Below are 12,124 nucleotides of genomic sequence, written 5' to 3' on the forward strand. Positions count from 1 at the left end.
GCATAGGCATCATATGCAAACAGATTACTAAACATATAATACAAAAGCCTACCTTTAAAATTTTTTTTTTCAACGTTTATTTATTTTTGGGACAGAGAGAGACAGAGCATGAACGGGGGAGGGGCAGAGAGAGAGGGAGACACAGAATCGGAAACAGGCTCCAGGCTCTGAACCATCAGCCCAGAGCCCGATGCGGGGCTCGAACTCACGGACCACAAGATCGTGACCTGGCTGAAGTCGGACGCCCAACCGACTGCGCCACCCAGGCGCCCCAAAAGCCTACCTTTTAAAATAAAGTTCAAAGGCTATTAAAAAGTATGTTTTGAATTCAAATTAAAGCATGACAGAGCTGGAGCAATCTTCTCCTCCACCCACAGATGTCTGAACAGTCCAACAGATTTTTCTCACTGAATTTCTCCAGGGGTTAAGGCCAGGGTCCCCCAAGTCCATTAGGGGGACATTTCTGCTTCTCACATCCCAATAATGTACAAGTTTCCTCATACAATTATACATTGCCCAACCAAACTTTTCTTGATCTATATCAGTTTTCTGTGTGGATATGGAAAATTTCATTGAATTGCTCACAAAACATAAATATGAGATACAGTCACCTCTTGAACTTAGACTACTCTAGTATTTCTCAAAAGGAGAAGAGAACAATATATATTTCTTATTTTCCTGGGACATTCCCATTAATAATAGTAACAGAATAAATGTAATTATAGAATATTTAAAGTAAAAAGTCCATCACTTATGGTCATTTTTAATTTGACCTTAAGACAAAGCATATAGCTGTTTCATAGAATTAGGGTAAAGATTAAACAAGATAACCCATGCAAAACACATAGAAGCAGGTATTACTTGGCCTTCTATATAAGCATTCAAATAATTTATCTATTATACCATTATTGTTGCTATTTTATAAAAATAATAATTATTACTTTTAATAGTGCAATTTGCCTTGAACCATCCATAATTTGCATATTACATACATAAAATATATGTACATGCCTCTGATTTATATGTATAAGCACAGTATTTTCATCCATTCATTTGACAATTATATACTGAGTAATTTCTATATACCTAGGTACAATGATAGGTATTAGAACACAGAGATGGAGAACACAATACTCTACTCAGGAAACATAGTATAGCAGGTAAGTATAAATCTATTACATCTACTAGATAAGTATAATGTAATATGTTATGTATAACAATTGAATTATACATGGTGTATATTGAAAGACAAAATACTGCTACCGTTTCCAGTCTAGAAGGAATATGGATGATGTCAGAAGAGTACATATTAAGATTTTTATGCTTCTTAGAAACATTCTCAAAATGAGGCATGCTCTCTTTCTTAAGTATGTATGTCCCTTGTCATTACAGCGGTGATATTACTGAACACTTGTTCAGAGTCTTTGGGTACACAATCTTAAAGAATGTTTATATCTCCACATGATAACTTCTAAATTTTTGATTCAAATGGTATTTATCCTATTGAGTTAAAAAAAAATCCTGTCTCCAAATATAAACTAGTATTCATCTTTGAGGACTCTTCTGTCCTCATGAGGATTTCTACACAGTATATGCTGTAACAAATTAGACCTCAAATGCATCCTTGATTGACTATACGTCAGCCAGGAGACTATTCTGTCCTCATCACAGTGCCTAACATGTAGTCGCACTCAATAATGAGCATTTATTGAAGGAACAAATGAATGAATGAATGAACTCTGAGTCCCTTACTTTCTTGGAAGAGCTTTGGACAAAAGTGAAATACTCAACATTGTTCATGAATGTAGCATGTTCTCACTAATTTTTTTTTTCTTCTGGATCTGATGTGAGCATTCAGAAGTCTCATTGTGCTTCTGAAACAAATAATGGCTTTCAAAAGAATCTGAGCAGGACTTGGAAACAACTAAGATTAGTAATATGTCATGCTAGTGGAGTATAGCTGTGTATTAGCCAAGCATAGTAATTAAGGGAGTAGACTCTGGACCCCCACTGTTTGGTTTCAGATCCAGGATCTATCCCTCACTAGCCATGTGACTTTAAGTAGTTACTTCACCTCTCAAGCTTCTCAATTATAAAATAGGAGTACAATAATGCCTCCTCTTAGAGTTGTTTTAAGGATTAAAAGGATTAAATATTTGAAATAACTTTAAACAGCACCAGCAGGCACTCTATTGGTGTTTGTTTAATAAATCAGTGGTCATTTCAAAACGCAACTTTCTTGGACAGTGATAGCTTGGGGACAGTGATAACCACTATGTAAGTCTGTTGAACTGGATATGGGAATTCCTTCCCAAGGCTACTTGCAAATTTCCATGTGCGGCTCAGATTTACTCACAAATCAATATGTATGGCTTTCATTCTAAAGCTGACTTGGTCAAAAGTGGCAGCTACACAGGTATGTTTCCAAGTTTGTGAAACTCCCAATCTTTACAGGGAAAATTCTCCATATGTATTACTGTTGTCCTTAAGATTCTCCACTCAAGCAATTCAAATATATCTTTTCTGTGGCCAGGGAATTGCACAGATCCCCCTCCGTTTTATGTTTTGGTTTATCCCACAGCTATTATGTGTCTCCTGTCACTCTGGCTGTTTTGGTTTTGTTGTCTATATTCAAAGGAGGCCTGTGGTTGTGTCTATCCCAAGCGTCTGTGTTTCGAGTTGTGGCGGTTTGCCCCCTCTGTCTCTCATCATTGCTTTTGGCTCAGTCCCTTGACAGGAAATGAGAGATTTATTTTATCTGGCTTGAACTACATTGTTCCTTCCTGACTACTGGTGTTACTTCACTCTAAATAACATGACTTTGTGCTCACAGTCTGCCCAAGGTCAAAGCCTGAGGGTAATAGACACATTTAAGAGCAGAGGAAGAAAATACAACCAGAGAGGAGGAGTGGGCAAGGAGAGAATTTAAAAAAATAAAAAAAGAAAGAAAAAAAAAAGTAGTGATGCAAAAGTTAATCTTGCAGCAGGTCTAAGTTTCTGGCGGGTTTGAAATGAAATCTGTTCTGAAGAGCTGAAAGGGGAACTTAGCCCCCGTTCCAGATGTTATCGATTTAAAATGACACTGTGAAGTAATCTAGGCTTGAAATTTAAATTTAGTTTTAAAAGAAAGCATGAGTTGTCTGGGAGAAGGGTTTCCAAAGCTTATTAATACTTGTGATATCATAATTGTAGTGTGTTTTTAATAATTTAAATTGGAATAATTACTGGAATTCAAATATTCCTCTTCGGCTTGACACAAAAACACAGAGGAATTGTGATAGTGCATACAGTTAGTAAAGTCAAACTCATTATTAATAAAAAGAAACTTAATGATACCTAAACTTAAGACTTGAAGCCATGAAAAGGTTTGAAATTTTGTCTTATACAACAAAACAAGAATTACAAGAATATAGCTGAACCCTACCTCCTAACCCATTTATATCTCCTCCATTCTTCTACCCCACTCTCCACCCCCCACTCCTACCTCACTCCCCACCCTCCCCACCCCCTCCCATGCCCCTGCCTTTGGAGGTGTGAATAAAACTTTCTTAGTTTTTTTCAAATACCTCTAGAGTTTCAAAGGGTCAGCAGGATGACCACCCAAAGACATGGTAAAAGAAAACATCTTGGTTTTACTGTGGTCACACCATTTATGCTGAGCAAAACCTCTCTGGGAAAGTTAAAGATTAGGGAACAGGGAGAAAACTGGCTAATCTAGATATACACTTTTTCTATTTTTTTACCAGATTGTCATGCTCTTTAATACAACTTTTGACTCAGGAAAATGGATTCAATGGAAATGTCCTTTAAATAAGGCAAAAAGCATTTAGATTACACATAAGGCTGGATTTTGCACACAGAAAATTATTTCACATGGGTATTCCATTCTTGGGGAAGATGATGAAATCCACTTTGCTAATGATTTTTCAACACTTATATCGTTCTGTGTGCTGTAAGCATGGCTTATGTTGAAGTCAGAAGGACATCCCTAATGGCATCTTAAAGACTTTAGATGTTTGTGACTTATAACACTTCCTCTAGGAAGCCCCCACTCATCTCTGTGGAACTAAGTGGACATCACTGTACTGGGTTGGCCAACAGCCCAGTATCAAATTCTTTCTCTATACAAATGCTTCGCTCTGAAACTCCAACTAAAAATTATTCTCAGTGCACCTTAAACTTACACAATGTTATATGTCAAGTATACTTCAGCTAAAACAACAACAACAAAAAAGAAATTATTCCTTAGAATCATACTTCCTTGTCATTTCAATTCTTTATGAGATGGTCTACATGTGAAACGAGCCCGTAAATATTAGAACAGGGTAGACACAGCTGCATAAGAATTTCAACACAAGTCTCGATTTGTAACACTAAGTTTTTAAAAGGTAAAGGAAATAATGTTTTTATACATCGTTTTCAATGTTTTCTGATTATTAAATTATAAATATAGTCCTAAAAGGTACACATAAAAAATGTGATTATTTTCTCCAAGGTGCTGATAAATCAGACAATTAGGCCTTCACCTGAACACCTAAATCATCCACCAAAAGTTTCTCCTTTAATTCTCCCTACACCTCAGGTACACAGAAGGAAACCATAACAACAACAACAATAACAAAACAACAAAACAAAAACCAGGAAACAATGTGTTAAAAGAAAATAAAATTGATTAGAAGTTTACTATTTTCAACACTGCACTATTGCTGATTTCTGATACAGTGTCACATTACATGCATACAAACTTCAGGAAAAATTAGTGTTATAATCCTCATTTCATAGATAATAGGCTAAAATTTAAGATATATTGGAAATATGCCCAAGATCATAGAGTTTACATGCAGCAACATTAGGATTAAAATTTGCATATGTCTACTTTTTTTTTTTTTTCAGAGAGAGCAGGGGAGAGGGGCAGAGGGAGAGACAGAGAGAAAAAGAGAGAAACACAGAGAGACACAGAGAAAGAGAGAGAAAGACAGAGAGAGACAGAGAGACAGAGAGAGAGAATTTTAAGCAGGCTCCATGCTTAGGGCAGAGCCTGATACAGAGCTCAATCCCACAGCCCAGGGAACATGACCTGAGCCAAATATCAAGAGTCAGGTCAGATGCTCAACCAACTGAGCAAAGCAGATGCTCTTATAAGTGTCTAATTCTAAACTCCATATCCATTAATTATTCTGGAATAGCAATTAGAATTCTAGTTTACATAAATTTAGTGTATCTAGAGTCCAATTATGTATCTCACTTATACAAAATAAGGAGTTACAAACAAAAACAGTCCTTTCATTCTTCAAAAGGTTAAAAATAGAGTTACCAACTGAGCCAGCCTCAGAATCTGAGCCAGCAGATTCTATTCTTGGGTATATACCCAGATGAAATATATATATATATATATATATATATATATATTACACACACACAAATTTGTACCCAAATGTTCATAGCCACATTTTCATAAAAGAGTGGAAACAACCCTGATATCTATCCACTGATAACTGGATAAATACATTGTGGTATATCCATACAATGAAATATTATTTGGCAATGAAAAGACATAAAGTTTTGACACACAACATGGATGAACCTTGAAAACAAACTAAATGAAAGAAGCCAGTCACAAAAGACCATATATTCTATTATTCCATTTGATTTAAAAGTCCAGAATAGGCAACTGTATGGAGACAGAAAATAGATTAGTGGTTATCTATGGCTGTGAGGCAAGGGGGAAAATGTTGGGGGAGATATGAGAAATGACTGCTAACGAGTATGGGATTTCTCTCTGAGATGATGAAAATATTCTACAATTGATCGTGGTGATGTTTACAAAACTACAAATGTGCTAAAAATAACCCTTTAAATGAAGGGATTATTATTTAAATATATCTTAATAAAACTCTCGCCAGGGGCACCTGGGTAGCTCAGTCGGTTAAGTGTCTGACTCAGGTCATAATCTGGTGGTTCGTGGGTTCGAGTCCCACATCAGGCTCTTTACTGACAGCTCAGAGCCTGGAGCCTGCTTCGAATTCTGTGTCTCCCTCTCTCTGCTCCTCTCCCACTTGTACTCTGTCTCTGTCTCTCTCTCTCTCTCAGAAATAAACGTTAAAAAAATTGTTTTAAATAAAACCCTCACTAAAAAAATGGAGTTATGTAACACCTTTGTATCCGTATCATCAGGTGAAATAGGCAGCATATTCCCTAGTCAACAAAGTACTAAACAAATCTAGCTACCAAAACAGGAAAGAAGAGTTGTTTGTCTTCTATCATCTTCCCTAAATAGTGGCAAAGCTTTGGTCTTCTGGATCCAGGGGGACTTCTGAATCATTGCTAGAGTTGAAAAGACCTCCCTCTTTGGCCAACTATGCTTTGAGAGGAAAACTTGCTGGAAAACATTAGAACCACACACTGGTAGTTTATTTACCCAATGCTAAACCGCTTGTTTGACATTTTACTCTAAACTGACCAATGATTTGAGTATTGTGTAGACAACCACAGAGAACAACTAAAACAGTGGGAAAGTATTATTTTAGAAGTACTTACTGTTTTATTAACACTTAGAGGGGAGAATTCCCTGCTTCTACTCAGATTCGGTTCTTCATGTTCCAATGTGAAGTAGGTTGCCCAATTGTCAAATTTGTCAATATAGTTTTTAGTCCTGCAGCCCATCATTAGATGACAGAAAAACATCATGTTGTGGCAAAGAATCAGTAGGTAGTAATCAAGTGTCCCATGATGTTGACATTTCCCAACCCTCCATAGATTTTTTTTTTTTTTTAAAAGGGAGAATCCTAGAAGTATCAGTGGACAGACTAGCAGGCCTGTGAAGGACCAGCTCTCTGGAGATAATGACACATTTTGTCCTGATAATCTTCAGATGTTAATACCTTAAAAGTTACTCAGTTGAAGTTGCTTTCAAATTAAACACCACTGCTATAGTGTTTCTGTTGTGATTGTCGGAGGGAAGTGGAGCCAGTGCAATTTGTCCATGTTTTACAAATCACCATCTGGCAGGGATATGGCAACATGTGAAATCTTCACAGGACTCTTGTTTTTCTACTATCTGCTGGATAACTAAGGAGATCACCAGACTGCTGGGATGCCTGCCAGATGGTAAGCAGGTATGTTTATGAGTTTAAGATTCTTATTTTCTTTCAATGCTTTCACATGCTGTGGGCGCAGAGGCATAAAAGTGAAAGGGAGAAAGACATGGGAGTGGATAAGTAAGCGACTATATATGATCATTATAAACGCCTTTGACGTGTCTTGAAATGCGAATTTTCAAAAGTCTACATTCAATCATTTTCTGCCACGTAGAAAAATCACGAGTCCTATGGTCACAGGATTTTTTAAAAATGCTACGTTTTTCGTTGTTGTACAAATAGGCAGGTGTAAAGTTTCTTCAGTCCTCTTGAGTAGGCATGCATTCCCCAGAGAATCATAAGTGTCATTGACAGACACTAGATGAGTGTATACCCTGGACACGGGACTGAGCTAGCCGTTTTAGCAAAATGAAAATGAGAATCTGTTTTATTTTATTTCGATTGTTCAAATAGACAATCACAGGCAAAGAATACCTACCTAAGCAGAGTCATAACAAAAACTCTTGTAAGAATCGAAGATTCACAGGGTTAAATCTAAGAAGTAAATTGTAATCATCCGAGTGGCTTCCATGAAAAGAAAAGCACATCCTAGGTAATCTTAATAAGTGAATGTCACAAAAAAGGTAATGCTTGGTATAGAGAGGTACAGTTCTTTAGCTTAGGTTTGAATGCCTACTCAGGAATATACCAAAATGACTCAGGGCAAGTTTCTGAAATTCTCTAAGATTCAATCAGCTCATCCATAAAAATGGTGATAACAGTTCTACTCTCTATGATGACAGTGAAACTAGAAATATAAGAAATGAAAATTGTCAGCAAATACGTGGTTGCTCAATAAATGAAGCTGTGATCATTATGATTGATATTATCATTAGCACCTAGAGAGGGATCCTTCTAGACTAAATCCTTAGATTATTTTCTTACATGAATTATATATATACACCTAATATATTTGGATATTTAGATACACATAAGATCTATGTTCAATTGTGTACTTACACGCAAATTTGTACAAATACAAGTATACATGCCTACTAGTAGACAATTCTGTCCAATCACAGAAAACAAAAATTGAGTTTTGCCTAAAAACCTCTGTAATCATACTGAACAAATACTAATACAAGTTTCACAGTTTTGAGACTTGATACTTTGGGCAAATTACTGAACCTGTCTGTGTCCTTAGGCAGAGATACAGGTGGAGAGAATAAAGCCTGCTCTCTAGAGTTATATGAAGATTAAGTGTGATTATTTCTACACAAGACATTACACAATGCCTGGAAGAGAATAAATGAATAAATCTTTTTTTTTTCTTTTTGTTTCCTTCTGTTTCCCCTTTAAGTATCAATTTCTTCCACCTCTAAATTTAGTCTCTCTTTGCCCTTCCTTACGTCCTTCTCTCAAGTTGAAGGATAGGTGTTCTTTGATTCTTTCTGGTCCTTCCAGTTATATTCTTAATTTCACCACTCTTTTTACCAGAATAAATTTTCTCCTTAATTATAAGATTCCTGGGTCTATTTTTATCATAAATTCCTATTCATCCACTAGGTTCCTTCTCCTTAGACTAAAACATACTCATTTCCCTCATCCTAACAATAATTTTCTTTAATGTGTAATATTAAATAATAATAATATATAATAATAATATTTCTTTAATATTACCAAATGACGGAAGATATAGAAAGCTTAAATATGCCAATGGCCATAGAAGAAATTGAAAAGACTATCGAAGATCCATCTCTTAAAAATGCCAGACACAGGTAGTTGGGGTTTTTTTTCTTTCTGATTCAAGTAATTTCATATGGGTTCTAACAAAACTAAGTTGAATGAGAATTTTTTTCCTTATTTAAGCACCCCCAAAACACTAAAATGATTAAAAGACTCACAATTCTTTTGCAAGGTTAGCAAAACCCTGACACCAAGTCACAACCAAAGCCATATATGGTACACACCTTCCCTGACACACAAAAGTATAGGCCAAGCTAACTTCAGAATAAGGAAGGAAAATTCTAGCAAGTAGATCTCAGGAGTAAATTAAAGAATAATGCCCCATTACTATGCGGTGCTCATGGTGAGGATGAACGCCTGGTTGAAGACAAAAATATCCATTTAAGCAATTTTTTATAGTTAAAATAGTAGACAAAAAGGGAAAAACCACAAGCAAATTGTTAAAAAAAAACTCTTTGGAAAACAGTGCCAACCATTCCAGATTCCTTTAACATAACTTAGGAAAAGAGAGAGAGAGAGAAAAAAAAAAAAAGCCTTCAAAGGGAGTTTATTTGTCACAAATAGCTATAAAACACAAAGTGGTAAAGTAGTCATACTATCTTTTGTTGACCCAACTTCTCTTATTTCTCACTTCCTTTTCTTTTTTCACCAACAACCACATTGCCTGCAAGCCAGGCCAAGTTTAGTGCCTCTTCTCACTCATCTCCTGTATCCTTTTCAACCCGCTGCAAACGCTTGGCTCCTACCTTTTTAGAGAAGCTGTTTACGCAATGGTTACCAATAGCCACTGAATTTCCAATGTCCACTGGCCTGTTTTCCGTCCTCATGCTCTTTAACCACTCTTTAGCAGGTAAGACTGTCGCACACAACCTCCTCAGCTCTTTGCCACCCTCATCTTTCTTGTTTGACTCTCCCCACTTCTTGCTTGGCCTCTCTCAGCCTTTCTCTGCCTCTTCTTCCTCAATCTGCTCTTCAATGTGGAGCACCCCTAGAGGCTTACTGTCTGTGGCCTTTCCTCTGGGCCTGACCCAGAGGATGTAGTTCAAACTTAAAAAGGCATGATAGAAACTATGAATAAAACAAAGTAAACAGAAGACTGCATGAGGCAAAGAATCTATGCATGACTTTCAATTTATTACAGTTTAAATAGAATTTAAGAAACATTGCAACATGAACAATCTCTGCCTCTATCACCTTCAATATGTTTAATATTACCTAGCTAATCGAAACAATAGTTTCCAATGTTAACTAATGTCTTTTCTGCTATTGCCCTTGCTCAGTTTTCTTAAATATGTTACTGACATCTGTAAATAACTTACTAACTTACACACAAAATGTGAAGTTCCTATCTTGATTTTTAACCGTTGTGAAACCTATTTAATGGTAAGGCAGCTAGTGCTGTTAGAATTATTGGGATACATGTGAATGTCATTTAGGAGGATTCAATGATCATTTATTCAATGCTGATGACATGTGAAACATTGTTTATACAGTCATATTTTAATATATAAACTCTAACCAGATGCTACATAAATGAACTGGACTGACTTCCAAATGTAAAGTAACAACTTTAACGTTTTAATCCTATTAATTTTAAGATAGCTTACTTTCCCTAATTTGTAAACAAATACTAAAGTCAAAATATCATAAAGAAAATGGTATAGGTGCTTTCAAAATCCTCATTACAGACATTAATCTCTCAGTAAAAACTCTTCAGTACACTAGATCTTCTCCATTCTCTCATCTTCAAATTACTGCCAGTTCACTTCTTCTAGCTGCTACATTCTCCTCCTGTACTCCAGCAAAATTCAGAAACCGCTTTTACACAGTACTTGTAAATAAAACTCCTTCCAATCCTTTGTTGCTTCTTTTCTTCCCTCTGATAATTGTATCCCTTAATGTTACACCTTTCAAGTATTTTAGGAAGTCAATGCTACCATACTCTCTCTTATTGGATACATGCTCTTCCCTTAAAGAAAATATAAATAAAATGCTCAAACCCAGACAACATAACATAGGGCATTATTCATTCACAAAGAAATCCTTTACAAAAAATTGCCCACCGAAACCCTCTAAACAGTGATTTTTCTCTAGTGCATGAAAAGGGTAAGCCAATCAGATAACGCACATTTACATTCAACTTTTCCAAAGTCATATCAGTTTTGCAAAGTGGGGTACAACTTGTTCTCATCAGATTGTTGCACCCCATGCAACATGGAATCAAAAATGAGCCACAGCCAGACTAAAGAACCTGATTTCTGTAACTCCAGCTAGGGCATTTACTCTTCTACAGCAGTGGATTTCAAACTTTTTTTTTTTAACTGTCACAATATTTCTTCAATAGAAATCTTGCAAGGATAAGACTTAGAAAAGGGCTAAAAGTAGTATGGTTACGTTCTTTTCTCCTCCCTTTACTAAATGGCTTTCGGATCATCTACAAAAAAAACTACTGCCTTCCTTGGAGGACAGTTTGAAAACAATAATATTGGACTATTTGCTACTTACTGGTAAAGGAAAGGTCTGGCCACCAAAATCATAGTCTGACCACAGATAGAGCCCCGACACGCTCAGTTGAGAACATGCCTTGTTCTTTGTTTAAAATGGTACCCAAGCCACGGGTCACACACAATGAATGGTCAGTGATGGTAACAATAATAATTTTTAAAATAATGAATAGATAAATCTCCTTGACACAGGAATGGTTTCCTTTTCCTGTGCCAGTGGTTCTGTCTGTGCCAACTCTAACGCACACCCCTTCCAGGAATGGCATTCAGCCATCCTGGCAACCAGAATTAGAGCAAAGAAAATATGAAATGTCTCTTCAAAACATAAGTGGAAAGATGAATGCAAAGCCAAGCAAAAAGTACCCAGATTCAACATGCACATTGTTAAATGTCACTTCATAGTAAGACACTTTATGAACGTCAAGTGAACAAGGACATGTATAAATTGGGAGACTGAGAATAGGTATGACCTATTAAAAAAGCATCAGCAAGTAAAGAAAGTCCAGCAGAACATACACATTTCCAATTAGAACCGTTACTTTTGAGGAGTGAGGGAGTGGCAACTGGGTAAAAGGAGAGCAAGAATAGGAAACAATTTTTGTTGTGCACATTTTTATACTTTCTGAATTCTGAACCGTATAATGATATTCAAAAAGCAATTCAATAAATTGAAATTTTCAAAAAATGAACGTAAAAAGAGAATTCCAGTAGACCATTCTGAAATGTCATGTCAGCATAACAATGAACTTCTTTGGTTTGGGGGGAAAAAATCAGCAATACAATGTTTCATCCTAAGAA

At 36.1% G+C, this 12,124-nt stretch overlaps 1 protein-coding gene and 1 long non-coding RNA gene across 25 annotated transcripts in view; one reads left to right on the top strand and one right to left on the bottom strand.

Moving 5' to 3' along the window:
- The window catches only part of SOX5 (SRY-box transcription factor 5), a 1,017,940-nt gene that overhangs the window by 501,357 nt on the left and 504,459 nt on the right, over positions 1-12,124 (bottom strand). The window contains exon 1 of one of the 24 annotated variants that reach the window (XM_045062633.1): positions 6,538-6,659. The exons of the other annotated variants lie outside the window; for them this stretch is intronic. The gene's annotated coding sequence lies outside the window, so the exon portion shown is untranslated. Of the gene's footprint in view, positions 1-6,537; positions 6,660-12,124 lie in introns of those variants that run through there. 24 annotated transcript variants of the gene reach the window in all.
- LOC105260738 overlaps positions 6,991-12,124 on the top strand; it is a 42,648-nt gene continuing 37,514 nt past the window's right edge. The window contains exon 1 of the long non-coding RNA XR_002159594.2: positions 6,991-7,115. This is a non-coding gene — a long non-coding RNA (uncharacterized LOC105260738). The remainder of the gene's footprint in view (positions 7,116-12,124) is intronic.

This window comes from Felis catus, chromosome B4 (genome assembly GCF_018350175.1).
Source record: "Felis catus isolate Fca126 chromosome B4, F.catus_Fca126_mat1.0, whole genome shotgun sequence".
In the NCBI taxonomy this organism is placed as follows: Eukaryota; Metazoa; Chordata; class Mammalia; order Carnivora; family Felidae; genus Felis; species Felis catus.